The sequence below is a fragment of the Notamacropus eugenii genome, chromosome 2, assembly GCF_028372415.1.
Source record: "Notamacropus eugenii isolate mMacEug1 chromosome 2, mMacEug1.pri_v2, whole genome shotgun sequence".
Taxonomy (NCBI): domain Eukaryota; kingdom Metazoa; phylum Chordata; class Mammalia; order Diprotodontia; family Macropodidae; genus Notamacropus; species Notamacropus eugenii.
The window spans coordinates 384,502,847-384,520,994 of NC_092873.1; the positions used below are offsets into that span (position 1 = coordinate 384,502,847).

The following is an 18,148-nucleotide window of genomic DNA, read 5'->3' on the forward strand; positions in this document are numbered from 1 at the left end:
TCCTGATGTGACTTATTCTGCTTTCAAGATATCTTTCCAGTCACCACACCTAAGAGGCCTCTTGGTAACATTTACCAATTGTTCCTGGTTTACCCCTCTTGAGGGAAGACAGAAAAACAGTCTGATCCCCCTTCCTTTATCCATTTAATTTATCCATCAGATATCTATCCATCAGATTTGTCTACCTGACATTTGATCCATCTTCAAACACTTGAAGGCACCTACTCCCCACTCCTACTCCCAACCAGTCTCCTTCCAACTAAACACTGCCCCTTCTTTGATGGATCCTCATAATGAAGCTTAGATCCTTCACCATTCTACTTGCCCTCCTCTAGATACTAACCAATATATTGACACACTTCCTAAACTGTGGTTCTGGGGACCAAATGCAATATTCCTGGTTTGGCTTTCACTGGGCAAGATGCTAGGGGAATGCCATCTCCTTACTCCTAGGTGTTTGTCCATTTTGACGCAGCTAAAGTAAACTTTCATCATACTTACGACTCATATTGAATTTGTGGTTAACTAAAACCCGTAAACTTTTTTAAGATAAGCAATGACTACCCTACCTTGCATTTCAGAAGCAAGTTTTTAAACCATTTTAGATTTTAAGATTTTCGATTTATCCATCTGACATTTGATCTTAACAGAGTCAACTAAATGTTCTAGCAAACAAAAGGTGAGAGATATTTTGTGAATTTGATGAGGATTTGATGGGCAGCTTGGTGGTACAGTAAAGTGCTGGGCCTGGAGTCAGGAAAACCTGAGTTCAAAGCTGGCCTCAGACACTTACCAAGTATGTGACTCTTGGCAGGTCACTAAACCTCTGTTTGCCTCAGTTTTCTTATCTGTAAAATGAGGATAATATCACCTACTTTAAAGTTTGTTGTAAGAATCAAATGAAATGATAATTGTTAAGAGCTAAGCACAATGCCTGGCACACAGTAAGCACTATATAAATGTTAGATATTACTATTATTATTATCCCATCCATGCCTTTCTCCAAGTAATTGATCAGGTGTTAAACAGTACAGGACTATTTACATAACCCTGGAGTGTGCCACTGGAGACTTTCTGCTAAAGTGATACTGAATTATTAATGACAACTTGTTGAGTCTGGTCATTTGACCAGTTGTGAATTCACCTCATTGAGTTTTCATCTACCCCATACCTCTTCATCTTTAAAATAAGAAAATCATAAAATACTTCGTCAAATATTTTGTAAAACTTAAACTATAACTCAGTATTATACTGATTTACTGGTTTAATAATGATGTTCTCTTTCCCCCCAAAAAAAGAAAATAAGGTTAGTCTGGATGCCCTATTCTCTTTGAAATTCCATTTCCATTTCTAGAGGTTCTGCAAGCATCTTTTTAATAATGTGGAACTCTGGGTCCCAGAAATAATGAAGGCTTAAGGATCCCTTTCACAAAGGGTCCCAGTTCTAAAGTCATCTAAAGTAGACCGAGTCCTGGGGGGCATCTTCCCTACCCCAAAGAGAAGAGTCAGGCTATTCCTGGTACACTCCAGCTCATTATTCATGCAACTCCAGACTCCTACTGAGAAATCTCTTAAAATCTAGCTTATGTTTGGTTTATCTTTAGAGTCTCCCCTCAAAAGCAAGTAGAGTTCAAGCAGAAAGGTATTTGTATCTAAAATAGCAAAAATTAAGTGTAGGACAGTTATTTATTTCCTTTAGCATAAAAGAAATGCTTAAAACCAAAAGAATCATCAACATGCATTAACAAATTCATACATTGTGAAACAGTCATCTATTGATTCTGAAATATTTGTCCAGGATAAAGGGAAAACTTGTTAGATTCAAGGAAGCAAAGGAACTCAAGACAGAAAAAAAATATCTGAGTCACTCTAAGGACTTACAAAAACCTCTAAATCAATACATAAATTCAGCACTGCTATTATGTTCACCCAGTAGATAAAGACTACTGGGAAACTTGTAGTACTCTTGAACAGATTTCACTTTCACATTGGTCTGCACTATCCAAGCAACAACTTGGGGTCCAAGCTGTTTGGCCACTTAGATCATATATTGGGCTTTACAATTCCAGGATGACCTTATCAGTGGTGATCTCCTCCTCTAAGAAGTTGCATAGTTGGAGGCAAAGCCAAGATGGTGAAGTAGAGGCAACAACTCAGCTGAACTCTCCCAACATTCCTATCCAAACAGCTTTAAAATAATATATCAAATCAAATTCTGGAGTGGCATAGCAAACAAAAACACAGAGACATTGTTCTAGCCCAAGACAGCTTAAAAGGTCAGAAGGAGAGGTATGTGACAGTGGAGTGAAGTCCAGTCCAGAGCACATGCATCAGCAACATCAGTAATGGACCTTGGAAATGACTGTAACGGCAATACAACAACTTCAGGAGTTCTCAGTCCCAAGATGTTTAGGTGATTGGACAAATGATCAGAAAGACATGACCAGAAACCACAAGCTGGCCCTGGATACAGGACTGGCTGCTGTTTGGTACATCTGTTAACCACATACAGTTCTGAGTCACATTTCAAGGATATAGAGGAGAGGTTGTGGCTGCAAGGAAGCAGGGACCCTAGTTGCAGTTTAGAGTTAGAGAGGATCACTCGTGCTTCTGGCTAAAGGAGAGCAGAGGTCCTTCCTGGGTAAAGACCAGAGCACAGGCCATGAGAGCAGAGACCACAGCTTTCCCAGGATTATACCACTTTGGAAGTATCACAAAGAGAGTGAAAATAAGAGGTTGGAAGAAAATCTATTAAGGTTCAGTTGAGGAAAAAAATGAAAGTATAGCAATCATTATCTCAGACAAAAAAAAAACAGACCTAATTAAAATAGCTCACCAGGAAAATAATATTTTGGTAAAAATACCGTAGACAGTGAAGTAATATCAATACTAAACATATATACACAAAATGGCAAAGCATCCAGATTCTTAAAGGAAAACTTAATGAGTTACAAGAGAACATAGACAGTAGAACTATGCTAGTGGGAGACCTCAACTTACCCCTCTCAGAACTAGATAAATCTAATGATAAAATAAATAAGAAAGAATTTAAGATGAATAGAATTTTGGAAAAGTTAAATATGATAAAGCTCTCAAGAAAACTGAAAGGGGATAGAAAGAAATATGTCTTTCTCTCAATTGTACCTAACCTACACAGAAACTAACCACATATTAGGCCGTGAAAACTTCACAAATAATTTTTAATAAAAATTATATTTAATAAAGGGCCTTGCAAGTATAAGTTTAAAATTATTTTGAAACTAAATAATCTAATCCTAATCCTAACCCTAAAGAATGGGTCAAAGAACAAATCATAGAAATAAACAATAATTTCATTAAAGAGAATGACAATAATGAGACAACATGCCAAAATTTGTGGGATAGAGCTAATGTAGTACTTAGTATATTTCTAAATGCTTACATCAACAAAAAAAGAGAAAAGGCAGAACAATGAACTGGATATGCAAATTAAAAATCTTCAACTAAGCACCAAAATAGAAATCCTAAAAATTAAAGGAGAAATTAATGAAATTAAAATTAAAACAATTGAAGTAATAAATAAAATTAGGAGCTGTTTTTATGAAAAAATAAAATAGATAGACTATTGTTTAATTTGATATTAAAAAGGAAAGAAAACCAAATTACTACTACCAAAAGTGAAAAGGGTGAATGTGCCAACAATGAAGATGAAATTAAAGCAATTATTAGGAACTATTTTACTTAATTATATGACAATAAAACTTGTTTATAAAAATATAAATTTCCCAGCTCAATAGAAAATAAAATAGAATAATTAAATGACCCTATTCTAGAAAAAAGAAATTGAACAAGTCATTAATGAGTTCCTTAAGAAAAAATTCCCAGGACTAGATGTATTTACAAGTGAATTCTACCAAACATTTAAAGGACAATTCATTCCAATATTATATAATCTATTTCAAATATGTACAAAGAAGGAGTCTTACCAAATTCCTTTTATGACAAAAATATGGTTTTGATGCCTAAACCAGAAAGAACAAAAACAGAAAAAGAAAACTATGGGCCAATTTCTTTAATGAATATCGATGCAAAAATATTAAATAAAATGCTAGCAGGAAGAGTCAAGCAATGTATCACAAAGATCATATGCTATGATGAGCTGGGACTTTTACCAGGGATACAGAAGTTCAATATTAGGAAAACTATCAGCATAATTGATCATATCAAAAAAATCATATAGTAATCTCAATAGATACAAAAAGGGCTTTTGACAAAATATAATGCCCATTCCTATAGGAAACTAGGAGCCTTACCAGTAATTTAAAGGGTGAAGCAAGGATGCCCATTATAATCACTATTTTCCAATCTTATATTAGAAATACTAGTTATAGTAATAAGATAAGAAAAAGAAATGGGAAGGAATTAGAATAGTAAAGTGGAAATAAAACTATCACTCTTCGCAGATGATATGATGGTACATTTAGAGAACCCTAGAAAATCAACTACAAGTTAGTTGAAACAATTAACAACATTAGCAAAGTAACAGGACGCAAAATAAACCCACATAAGGCATCAGCATTTCTACATATTACCAACAAAGTCCAGCAAGAAAAGATAGAAAGAGAAATTTCATTTAACATAACTGTAGACATTTATAAAACACTTGGGAGTCTAACTGCCAAGACAAACACAGGAACTATATGAACACAATCACAAAATACTTTTCACACAAATAAAGACAGATCTAAACAACTGGAGAAATATTAATTGTTCATGGTTGAGTCAATATAATTAAAATGACAATTCTTTCTAAATTAATTTACGAATTCAATGCCATAAGAATCAAATTACCAAAAAAAAAATCTTACAGAGCTAGAAAAAAATAATAACAAAACCCATCTGGAAGAACAAAAGGTAAAGAATATAAAAGGCATCAATGAAAAAAATGTGAAACAGGAGGAAGGAGGCCCAGAAGTGCCAGATTTCAAACTCTTTTATGAAGTGTTAATCATCTGGTACTGGCCAAGAAAAAGAGTAGTAGATCCTTGGAATAGATTAGGTACACAATGTGCAGAAGGAAATGACCATAGAAATCTATGTATGATAAACCCAAAGATTCAAGCTTAGGGGGTAAGAATTTAAATAAGGTCAAAATGAGGACATGATTTAAACACAAAGGGTAATATTGTAGACAAATTAGAATAGCATAGAAATGTTTACCCTGTCAGATCTATGGATAAGAAAAGAGTTAATAACTATACAAGAAATAGAGAAGATCACAGAAAGTAAAATGGAATTATTCATTTCATACATGAAATTAAAAAGCTTTTGCACAAACAAACCAATATAGTCAAAATTAAAAGGAAAGCAGTAAGTTGAAAGGATTTTGTGGCAAGTTTCTCTGATAAAGGTCTCATTTCTCAAACATATAGGAAACTGAGTCAAATGTAAAAGAATACAATTCATTCCCCAGTTGATAAATGGTCAAAGGTTGTAAAAAGCAGTTTTCAGAAAAAGAAATCAAAGCTATCTATAATCATATAAAAAATGTTCTACATCCCTGTTGGTTAGAGAAATGCAAGTTAAAACAAATGTGAGGTACTACTTCATACCCACCAGATTTGCTAATATGACAGAAGAGGAAAATTACACTAATGCACTGTTGGTGGGGTTGTAGACTGGTCCAATCATTCTGGAGAACAGTTTGGAATTATGCCCAAAGGGTTATAAAACTGTACATACTCTTTAACCCAGTAATACCACTACTAGGTTTATATCCTAAAGAGTTAAAAAGAAAAGGACACGTGTACAAAAATAGTTATTGTAGCTCTTTCTGTGGTGGCAGAAAATTGGATATTGAAGGAGTGCCTATCAATTAGAGAATGGCTGAACAAATTGTGATATATGATTGTAATGGAATACTACTCTTCTATAAGAAATGATGAGAAGTGTGGTTTCAAATAAACCTTGGAAGACTTCTATAAGACTTAGATAAAACTGGTGCAAACTGAAGTGAATAGAACAAGGAGAATAGTATACATAGTAACAGCAATTTTGTAATAATCAACTGTGAAAGACTTAGCTAATGATCCAAGAGCATTCCAAAGGACACATGATAAAAAATGCTATTCACTTGCAGAGAGAGAAGTGATACATTCTGTGCAAAATTAAATACAATTTTTCACTTTTTAAATTTTTCTTGCTTTTTAATTTTTTTTCAGCATGACTAATATGGAAATATTTTGCAAGATTTAAAATGTTGAATTGCTATCATATTGCTTGCATTCTCAGTGAGTGGTGGGAAGGGCTAGAAAGAGCTTGAAACAAAAAAAATTTAATGAATGATGTAAATAAAAAATAAATTTTTTTAAAAATTAATGGCGTAGTTATAAGAAGTACTTCTCACTACCAGTCATCATTCAGATTTGGAATCCCCTGAATTCTCTAGATCATGAAGTCTTTCTAAGGAACACTGTTCAGTTACTTTAGCTCAGGGAAGAAACACAAAGCAACTATAAAACACTTTTTTCATAAAAATAAAAGAAGATAAATAATTGAAGATCTTTCCATCATTCATTTTTGGGCTCTGCCAATATAATAGAAACCTGAATCAAGTTCAACCTCAGAAACTTACTAGCTGTGTGACCCTGGGCAAGTCACTTAACCTCTGTTTGCCTTAGTTTCCTCAACTATAAAATGGGGCTAGTGATAACACCTATCTCCCAGCTTTGTTTGGAGGATTAAATGAGATAATTGTAAAGTGATCTGGCACATAGTAGACCCTTAATAAACATGTATATCCTTCCTTCTCATCTAGAGGATAAAACCAGAAGCAATGGGTGGAGGTTGAAAAGAAATAGATATAGACTTGAAATCAGGGCAGGAGGACAGACCACGCTTCTTAACAATTTTAACTCTTTAAATTTAACTCTTTAAAAGTAAAATAAGCTGTCTTTGGAGTTGGTGGTTCCTTGTCATTAGAGAGATTTGGGCAATCATTTGTTGAGTATGCTATAGTAGAGATGGACTTCAGGTATGGTTTAAGTTATATGGTTGCTAGAGTCTCTTCTACCTCTAAAAATCCACTGATTCTGTGATCTCTAAGGTCTTTATATCACCAGCTATGAGGATGATGAGTGGTGAGCCAGGCTAGTGAAAGCTAACAGTCGAATACGTATATAAATTTTGTTACTGTATAATTACAGGAATCATAAATAGCATGCCAATGGGGCTATGATCTGATAGTGAGTAAGGAGGAAATAGATCCAAATGAGATGGAATTGATGAGTACTGGGTTGAGTTAATGTAAATCTCATAGAAATAGTAAGGAGGATATAAACATTATGGAGGTTCATAGGCATGGTGAATAGCGTACTGAGATGGTTTCTCTGAGGGATCTTAAGTTCTTCCTAGTTAATGCCCCACCGAAAGCTTGCAGTTGCTAGAACTCCCTAGAAGGTTCATAAGGGAGTAAAAACATGAGATCATTTCTTTGTTTCAACACTGTTGCTCTTTGTTCATCAGAGTGGCAAATAGGATACTTTTTGACCTGACTCTCTCTGTGTGATTGTCATTGTTTGGGAAAAAGTAGAATCCACTTATGGATTTTTTTTTATCTTTTTTAATTTATTAGTTTTTAACATTCCCCTTCCCCACCCTCTGAGAATACAAGCAAAATTATATAAATTATAAATATGCACAACATATTTTCACATTAGCCACATAGCAAAAAAATAAAATAAAGCAAGAAAATTATTCTTCTGTTGGCACTCAGAGTTCATCAGTTTTCTCTCTGGAGGTGGATAGCATTTTTTCCTCATGACTCCTTTGGAACTGTCTTGAATCATTGTATCGATCAGAGTAGCCAAGTCTTTCACAATTGATCACCATTACAACACTGCTATACACAATGATCTCCCAATTCTGCTCATTTTACTTTGCATCAGTTCATACAGGTCTTGCCATGTTTTATTTCTGAAACTACCCCACCTTGTCATTTCTTATAGTAACAACAGTATTCCATTACAATCATACGCCACAACTTGTTCAATCATTTCCCAACTGATGAGCATCCTTCATTTTCCACTTCTTTGCCACCACAAAAAAAAAAAAGTTGCTAAAAATATTTTTATACATATAGATCCTTTTTCTTTCTTTGAATCTCTTTGGGATACAGACTTAGTCACATTATTTCTGAGTCAAGGGTTTGCACAGTTTTATACCCTTTGGATATATTTCCAAATTATTCTCCAGAATGATTGGAAGAGTTCACAACTTCACCAACAGTTTATTAGTGTACCTATTTTCCCTCATCCCCTCCAAACATTTGACATTTCTGATAGGTGTAATGTGGTACCTCTGAGGTGTTTTAATTTGATTTTTTTAATCAGTAGTGATTTAAAGCATTTTTTCATATGATCATAAATAGTTTTGATTTCTTCTTTGGAAAACCTCCTGTTCATATCCCTTGACCATTTATCAATTGGAGAATGGCTTTTATTTTTATAAGTTTCACTCAGATATGTATATATTTGAAAAATGAGACCTTTATCAGAGAAATTTGTTATAAAAAATGTTTTATGTTAATTCATTGTGTATGGTACTTTTTAGTAAAATGTAATTTCCCTGATAGTCCCTTTTCATTAGAGCTATTTTTGTGTTTGCTTTGTTTAAGATCATGATTGCGCCCTCTGCCTGTACTCTGTTATCTTGACTTTGCCCCCTCAGAGATTGTTTATTGATATTTTTGAATAATTATAGTGTAGAAGCAAGGAGATGTTCCTGCTGACCTCCATCACACTGGATAGGTTTACCCTCATCATTCCCAAAACACTTCTAACAAACTTGCCATCATGTTTGTCTCCATCACCTCCAAAACCTGAGTACACCAACTCAAAAACTTTCATTCACTGCCTTATCAGGTGACCTCAGTCTGCTCATGCAATACTGGTTATCTTGTTTATATGTCCTTTGTGTTGTAACTACATACTGATTCAATTTGCCCCTTGCATGTCTTCACTAGTTCTCTTTTTTTCCAGTTGTGTTCTCTTCTTATCTGGGCTTAGACTGGAGTTTCCCATTCTATAAGTTCATCATTTACTCTCTGTCATAAAAATTTCCCAAAAGAATCTTCCAAACAGCATGTTTCTGGGAATTGACTACAAAGCATGTTGTTTTATTAGACTCTGTTGGATTACACAAGGAGAGAGGAGCTTTACAAAATATTCCAGGGACAACACAGGATTTCAACATAACCCATGAATGAGATGTTGCTTTTTATAAAGGGAAAGCCAAATCTATGACTAGAAAAGAGCATATTGTCCCCTCAATGACACAGCACTTAGCCCTAATAATTCTTTTTTTTAATGCATCAGGAATTTTTTTTTAATTTATTTATTTGTTTTCAACATGCATTTCCACAAAATTTTGAGTTCCATATTTTCGCCCCATCTCTCCCCTCTCCCCACCCCAAAACACCAACCATTCTAATTACCCCTACCACCAATCTGCCTTCCCTTCTAACATCCCTCCCTTCCCTTATCACCATCTTCTCTTTTGTCCTGTAGGGCAAGATAAATTTCTATATCCCATTACCTGTATTTCTTATTTCCCGGTTGTATGCAAGAACATTGAGAATACTCAACAGTTGTTCCTAAAACTTTCAGTTCCAACTTCTCTTCCTTCCTCTCTCCCCAACAATCCTCATTGGGAATGCAAGCAATTTAATATAGGCTATATATGTGTAGTTTTGCAAATGACTTCCATAACTGTCATGTTGTGTAAGACTCACTACATTTCTCTCCATCCGATCCTGCCCCCCATTTCTTCTATTCTCTCTTTTGACCTCATCCCTCCCCAAGAGTGTTGACTTCTAATTGGTCCCTCCTCCCACTGCCTTCCCTTCCATCATCCCCCCCACCCTGCTTATCCCCTTCTCCCCCACTTTCCTGTATTGTAAGATAGGTTTTCATACCAAAATGAGTATGTATTTTATGCCTTCCTTGAGTCAAATGTGATAAGAGTAAGCTTCACATTTTCGTCTCGCCTCCCCCCTTTTTCCCTCCATTGAAAAGTATTTTTGTTGCCTCTTTTATGAAAGATAATTTGCCCCATTCCATTTCTCCCTTTCTCCTCCCAATATATTTCTCTCTCACCACTTAATTTTATTTTTTTAGATATGATCCCTTCCTATTCAACTCATGCTGTGCTCTCTGTCTCTCTCTATATGTGTGTGTATAATTCCACCAACTATCCAGATACTGAAAAAAAATTCAAGAGTTACAAATATTATCTTTCCATGTAGGAATGTAAACAGTTCAACTTTAGTAAGTCCTTTACAATTTCTCTTTCCTGTTTATCTTTTCATGCTTCTCTTGATTCTTGTATTTGAAAGTCAAATTTTCTTTTCAGCTCTGGTCTTTTCATCAAGAATGCTTGGAAGTTCTCCATTTCATTGAAAGACCATTTTTTCCCCTGAAGTATTATACTCAGTTTTGCTGGGTAGGTGATTCCTGGTTTTAGTCCTAGTTCCTTTGACTTCTGGGATATCATATTCCAAGCCCTTCCATCCCTTAATGTAGAAGCTGCTAGATCTTGTGTTATCCTGATTGTATTTCCACAGTACTCAAATTTTTTCTTTCTAGCTGCTTGAAATATTTTCTCCTTGACCTGGGAACTCTGGAATTTGGCTATAATGTTCCTAGGAGTTTCTCTTTTTGGATCTCTTTCAGGAGGTGATTAGTGGATTCTTTCAATATTTATTTTGTCCTCTGCTTTTAGAATATCAGGGCAGTTTTCCTTGAAAATTTCATGAAAGATGATGTCTAGGCTCTTTTTTTGGTCATAGCTTTCAGGTAGTCCCATAATTTTTAAATTGTCTCTCCTGCATCTATTTTCCAGGTCAGTTGTTTTTCCAATGAGATATTTCCCATTATCTTCCATTTTTTCATTCTTTTGGTTTTGTTTTGTGATTTCTTGGTTTCTCATAAAGTCACTAGCCTCCATCTGTTCCATTCTAATTTTGAAAGAACTATTTTCTTCAGTAAGCTTTTGAACCTCTTTTTCCATTTGGCTAATTCTGCTTTTTAAAGCATTCTTCTCTTCATTGGCTTTTTGGACCTGTTTTGCCAATTGAGTTAGCCTATTTTTAAAGGTGTTATTTTCCTCAGCATTTTTTTGGGTCTCCTTTAGCAAGATATTGACTCACTTTTCATGATTTTCTTGCATCTCTCTCATTTCTCTTCCCAATTTTTCCTCCACCTCTCTTACCTGATTTTCAAAATCCTTTTTGAGCTCTTCAATGGCCTGAGACCATTGAATATTTATTTTGGATGTTTGGGATCCAGAAGCCTTGACTTTTATGTCTTTCCCTGATGGTAAGCATTGTTCTTCCTTATCCAAAAGGATGGGGGAAGATATCTGTTCACCAAGAAAGTAACCTTCTATAGTCTTATTTTTTTCCCCCTTTTTTGGGCATTTTCCCAACCAGTTACTTGACTTTTGGGTCCTTTGTCAAGAGCAGGGTATACTCTGGGGATCTGTAATATCTCAGTTCCTCCCAGGTGGCACAATCAAGCGTGTACACTGGTCTGAGAGCAACAAGAAACTTTTGTGCCAAGAATATGTGAGTAGTAGTTTCCTCTCCACAACCACCTGACCTGCAGTTCCACCAAGCCAGCACTGGGGGCTGAGATTCAGATAAGCTGCTCATTTCCCCCAGGGGCTTTAGGGGGGGACAGAGTTGCCATTCAGTGTCAGATAAAGATCAGTTGCTTAATTCCCCCTGGAACATTAGCAGAGCTGCCACATAGGGCTGAGGTACAGATCAGCTGCTCAGTTCCCCCAGGGGCTTTACGATCCAACAATGAATTCGGGTTGCTGTGGGAGCTGCTGTGGCCTGAGGCCAGAGCTATGGGAAGAACCTGCTCCCTTCTTAGCCAGCTGAAAAAACCCTTTCACTGACCTTTGGCACCTGTGGGTTGAGGCTATGCTGGGGATTCCACCCCTGAGGCCTGCTCAGGTCCTCCTCCTGGTGCTGTGCTGTGTGATCAAGGCTGTCCTGGTCTCCACTCCACATCCGATGTGACAGACCTTTCCCATTGGCCTTTCAGGTCACCCTGGGCTGGAAATCTCCTCCATTCTGTTGTTCTGTGGCTTCTGCTGCTCTAGAATTTGTTAAAAGTCTTTTTTATAACAGGTATTTTATGGGCTGTGGGGGAAGAGCTAGTGTATGTGCGTCTTTCTATTCCACCATCTTGGCTTCACCCCCCTACCCCTAATAATTCTTAAGGCTATCTCTTTCTATCTCCACCAGATTCTAGTTCTCAAAAGGCAGCACCAAACATTTTGCCAGGTATGAGATGAAGATAGGCAAGGTATTAGCTTCAGGATCTAGGGACAGATGCTGGTTCTGTGACTTAATACCTATGTGACAGTGGGCATGTCACTTCAGTTCTCTAGGCCTTATTTCAGCCTCTGTATAACAAAAGGTTTGGACAAAATCATCTCTAGAGTCCTTTCCAGCTCTCAATCCCATGATCATATGAATGGTCTTGATTCAAATATCCTTGTGAATTATGAGCAGAAATGCTGAAGAGTGTAAGGATGGTTTTCATAATAAAAATTCTTCATCATGAGTTGCAAAGAGATGACTGACTCATCACCTTATCTTCCTTATCTTCAGATTCAATTTGAGAAATAAATGCAGGCAATGTAAATTCTAAAGATAGATATCTGAGCACAGAACAACAGTATGATTCATATGCTTTTGTACTTTTCCAGGGACAAGGGATATGGCAAGAGTTGAAAGTCTCATTTGCCAATAGAAACTCCTAATATTTCAACATTCCCTACATATCCACAAGACAAAGTCATTGAACTTTGCTATGATCAGACAATGGACTTTTCCCAGGTCAGTACATCAAGTTATATTTGCTCTAATGTATGTGAAAGTTTATATTCTATTAGTGTTACCCTATGACACTGGGATGGCTTTATAATATTTCATCTTTGAGAATTTTGTTATTCATCACCTCTATGAGCCCATACCAGCCTAGTTCACTATTCATCATCCCTTTGAGTCCTCATCCAAAAGCCTGGGGGAGAGTTATCTTCCTCGAACTTTCAAAGAAGACACAGCAGCAGGGTCATGACCCAGAAACCCAGCTGAGTGACCTGGTACCAAGAGAATGTATCCAGCCTGCTGTGGATAGGTTATTCAACCCCTATGTTGGGAGTCATCATAAAAATTCAGAGTAATTACAGAGTAGGTGTCATTATTCAGAGAGCCAGAGCTAACTCAGTGACTGAAAAGAATAGCACTAATGTCCTTTGATTGCAAAAGACTTCCTGCCATCAATATTTTTTGAAGCCAGTCCTCCACAAGGCATAAAAACTCCTATTACTCTCCCTATCCCCCCTCCCCAAAAAAAGACCACAAAATTGTGGCAGATGTTGGCTGCATATATGCAATTGTGAATTTCATCAAGGATTCATATTTCAAAGCTCACTTGTTTCCACACTATGAAATGAGTTCCCATAGCTCTTAGCACCTTCTTTTCTTATGCCAGGGCCATAAGCAATGATAGGTGATGAAGATAGAGTGGGAAATCAGCCTGGAAGATTCAATATAAAGCTAGACCTGAGAAATGACCAGAATTCAATTCAATTTAAGTCAAAACAGAACCAGGGCTAAGAAACCTAACAGGATCCCACTGAAGCAAAGACAAAGCTCAGAATCAGAAGCCAGAAAAACGTCCAGAACAATAAACATGAGGCACAAACAATAAAGAAATCCTGAAAGTAAGTTTACTCCAATGTTCTGATGGAAGTGCATGGCTAGTGAAGGAATTTGTTTGGTCTGATGGTGTATTTTTTGTGAAGGTTTTCTTTTTCTTTTCTTGTTTACTTAATAGGGGTGGGGAGGAAACAGGAAGAAGAAAAAACAAATGTGTATTAATTAGAAAAAATTAAAATTTTGAAACAAAATTAAGTGAAGTAGCTTTTACCTCCAACAGTAAGACTCATGTGCTTCCAGATTGGGGCAGGAGTCAGTCTGGGATGCAGCCTAGGACTCGTTGGTGGGAACAAGTTATCTATCACAGTAAGATGGTTCAGAAAAAAGGAAAAGTCAACTTGAGCTCTCTAGCACCTTCTGAGCTTAGCTGAAAGGATGTTTCTTTAAGCACCAAAAACTTTTTTTCTCATTTTAACCACTTTGGATGGAAATCATTCTAAAGGGTAGTATGCAGTTCCCCAACTCCTTAAACAGGATACATTAAACACGATATAACTTTTTTCTTAATGATTCATTCTAATCACTGTTAAGTTAAATCAAGTCAACAAGTATTATGAAGCAACAACTACCTACTACATGCTAGGCACAGGGCCAAGTGCTGAGAATACAAAACAAATCAAAAACAAAAGACAAAAACTATTCTCTACTCTCAAGGAACTCAGAGTCAAATGGGGAACACAACACAAAAACAACTCTGAATGATGATATATACAGGATAAATTGGACTCAGAGAGAAGGCACTAAGATGAAGGAGAACTGAGAGTGACTTCTTGCAGAAGTGAGACTTTAGCTAAGACTTAAAGGAAGCCAGAGAAGTTAGGAGATGGAATAAGAAGGGAGAAAGGAGGAGGGAAAAACAATGAGGGAAAGAGTAAAGACTTAAAAGTAGGAGATGGAATGTAGCAAGAAGACCAGTGTCACTGGATCACAGGGTACAAGGAAGGGAATAAGGCATAAGGAGATTGGTTTTAAAAGCCAAACAAAAGATTCTATATTTGATCCTAGAGGTAATAGGGAGCCACTGGAGTATATTGAATGGGGGAGAGAATGGCGTGACATAGTCATATTTGCATTGTAGGAAGATCTGAGCAAGGGACAGCATAGTGGATACAGAATGCTAGGTACGAACACAGGAAGACATGAGTTCAATTCTGACCTCAGACTTACTAGATGGATGAACTTGGGCAAACCGCTTAGCCTCTGTCTCAATTTCCCCAATTGTAAAAATGGGGTTAATAATAGCACTTACTTCCAGGGTTATGGTGAGGATCAAATGAGATATTTGAAAAAAGTTTAGCACAGTGTCTGACGTATAGAAGACAATATATAAATGCTAGTTATCATTATGAGTATCATTATTATTAAGTGGGGAGAGACTTGAAACTGCCATAGTCCAATTATGAGGTGATCAGGGCCTGCAAAGAGGTGGTAGCAGTGTCAGAGTAAAGAAAGGGGACATATATGAGAAATGTTATGAAGATAGAATCTCAATGACTTGACAAGTGATTGGGGGTGGGATGGCACAAGGAGAGGGCGATGAGAGAGAATAAGGACTCAAGGATACCATCTAGGTTATCAATCTGGGAAACTAAAAAGATGGCAGAAGGTAATCTGGACAGTAATAGAAAAGTTAGGAAGAAAGGAGAGTTGGGGGTGGGAAGTATGAGTTCAGTTTGGGATATATTAAATTTAAGATGACTAAAAGACAAACAGTTCTAAATATATAATAGGCAGTTGGAGATGGGAGACTAGAAGTCAAGAGAGAGATGAGTCCTGGACAAACAGATCTGAAAATTATCCGCATAGAGATGACAATTGGACCCATAGAAACTCAAGAAATCAGCAAGTAAAACAGTATAGAGGACCCTAGATGATCCAAGACAGAGCCTTCATATCACCTACCATTATAGCTTGGCCTAGAGTAGTCAACTTTTGCCCTGGGACTTTGAATTTAGAGGATTCTGAAAGCACTCCCCAATTGAGAACCTCAGAAACCTAGCCCAGCACAGTACAGCATTGCTCTTTCTCCCCCTCGTCAGTGGAGACAGAGACCAGGGACAAGGAAATACCATAATTGTCTTTATTATTATGAGGCTTGCCTTTAGAACAGGTCTAGATCACCTAACATGCAGGTATTCTTCATTCTGTAAAGCCTGAACAGGCCAGAAAGGCTTTTTTAAATCTACTTGAGATTGAGGCAGCCAATCACCGTCTGGATCTTATGTTCTTGCTTCCTCAAGATTTTTCCTTCCATGTACTTTCTTGCTGTTTCCAAGGGGTAGAATTCACAGTTCCAACCACACGGAGGGGGCCATGAACTGAACCAGTGACAGGAGGAAGACTTCTCTTTTTCCTTGGCTCTAAAAAATGAGCCTGAGGGCGTTTGTTTCTTTCTCCTTCCATTTGTCCTTCTTAGTTCCAGGTGCCAGAGGTAATCCTCCACTGTTCACAGAAGTTTGGGTGACCTTGGAGCCAGCCCTCAAAGACAAGATAAGTCAGCCAGGGAGGTTGGGACTGAAGGCATGGTTTGAACTTGGAACTGGGACTACACATTGCATAGGAGCTGAGCTAAATTGTAAACTTAATCCTCTCTCTAGAGACTGAAGTTGCATTGAGTGAGGGGATTATACTTTGTAAATGTGGGGGAGTGAATTTGTACATTTGTAATTATATCTTTGAAATAAATATTTCTTTGTAGAAGTTAATCTATTTTTGGCTAAATGGAACTGGGGTGCAAGATAGCAGCCCTATACTTAGGGGAACACCATCAGCAGAGTTGGAACAATTTTCTAAGAACCTACACACCACAAAACTCCCTTAAGGGTACCAGACTACAGTGGAAGAGGGGAGAAAGGGGGTGAAATAAAACATACTTGGCCTTTGGGTGATAGGGGCTAAGGTAGCTAGGGTTACATTATGAAGGGGAGGAAATAGCTTAGAATTGAATCACTTGGCTCCTTCTCTTCTTATCTCCTAGTTCAAAATCTCTCAGTGGCCAGCATTCTCTTAGACCTGCAGTTGGACTCAACACATTCAAGTCTCAGTATGATCTTTATGGACTTGGCCTTTTCTCAGAAAATTGGTTTGTTTGCCTTCCCACTGGGTATATTTTCACAAAATGGAGCCAAACTAGTAAGATTATGGGGTAAGCTTAGAGTTGCTGCTGTGATAATGACTGAACATTTAATTTTCACTCCTCCCATGTCAACTTTCGTGAGATCCATGTTTGCAGCAAGTTTGCTCTAAATGCCACTGTTATCAAAGGAAAATCCTTTCCTGACAGACTCCAATGGAGAATCATTTGCATTTGGACTGCTTATAGACCAGATCTCTGAAAGGATAACAATGCACAGGAGTTGGTGATGCCCTGGGGCTTCAGGGGACAGTGGCAATGCCAGGCCATATAACATCAGTTCCAAAGTACTGGAAACTACAGATAAGGGAAGGGAAGGGCAACATTCTTCTCTCCCCACTCACCTACCTCTCCCCTTAAAATCCCTCAGTGACTGTTCCTTCCTGTGATTCTAGGCACACATTTTTCTTGCTTCCCAGTAATGCTGGATAAAGACTAAATCTCAGCAGGGAATTACAAAACGCTGGGATCCTCTGCAAAAGCATGAGGGTACTTACAGTAATGCCAACAGTGGCTAAACAGATGCTCACCACCTCCCCACCCCCATCAGTCAATAAGCATACAGCAAGCACCTACTATGTGCCAGAAACTGTACTAAGTTCTGGAGATACAAAAAGAAATAAAAGAGAGTTCTCTATCCCCAAGGAGCTTGCAATACAATGGGAGAGACAACAAACATCATATGTATGTATGTATGTATGTATTGTATATGCATATATACATGCATATATATATATACACTCATATGTGTGTGTTTGTTGTTACATATATATGTAAAAATACAAATAAATAAACTGGAGGGGTTTGTGGAGGGGAGGTGGGGGGGTAGGGAGGTAACTTGGTCAAACTTGAGCTTTAGGAAATCACTTTAGGAGCTGAAGAGAGAATGGATTAGAATGGGGACAGACAAGGCAGGCAGACCCATCAGCAAGCTGTTAAAATGGTCTAGCTGTGAGATGATGAGGGAGACAGCAGCATCAGAAGAGAGAAGGTATGTTCGAAAGATGTTGCAAAGGTGAAATCAACAGGCTTTGGCAACAGGTTGAATATGAGAGGTGAGATGTGAGGAGTCCAGGATGACACCTGGGTTGAAAGCCTGAAGGACAGGGAGGATACTCAGATACCAAAGGCGTGTGCATGTGTGTGTGTGCATGCGTGCATGCATGCGTGTGTGTGTGTGTGTGTGTGTAGGAGACTAGACATATACACATCTCCCATTTCTTTCCCTCTACTCCCCTCTC

At 37.4% G+C, this 18,148-nt stretch overlaps 1 protein-coding gene across 5 annotated transcripts in view; it reads right to left on the minus strand.

Moving 5' to 3' along the window:
- The window catches only part of LOC140528993 (C-reactive protein-like), a 54,208-nt gene that overhangs the window by 17,186 nt on the left and 18,874 nt on the right, over positions 1–18,148 (minus strand). For 2 of the 5 annotated variants that reach the window (XR_011975382.1, XR_011975381.1), the window contains exon 3: positions 16,165–16,252. The exons of 2 other annotated variants lie outside the window; for them this stretch is intronic. The gene's annotated coding sequence lies outside the window, so the exon portion shown is untranslated. Of the gene's footprint in view, positions 1–15,840; positions 16,253–18,148 lie in introns of those variants that run through there. One more of the 5 variants, XR_011975385.1, reaches the window with a different exon arrangement.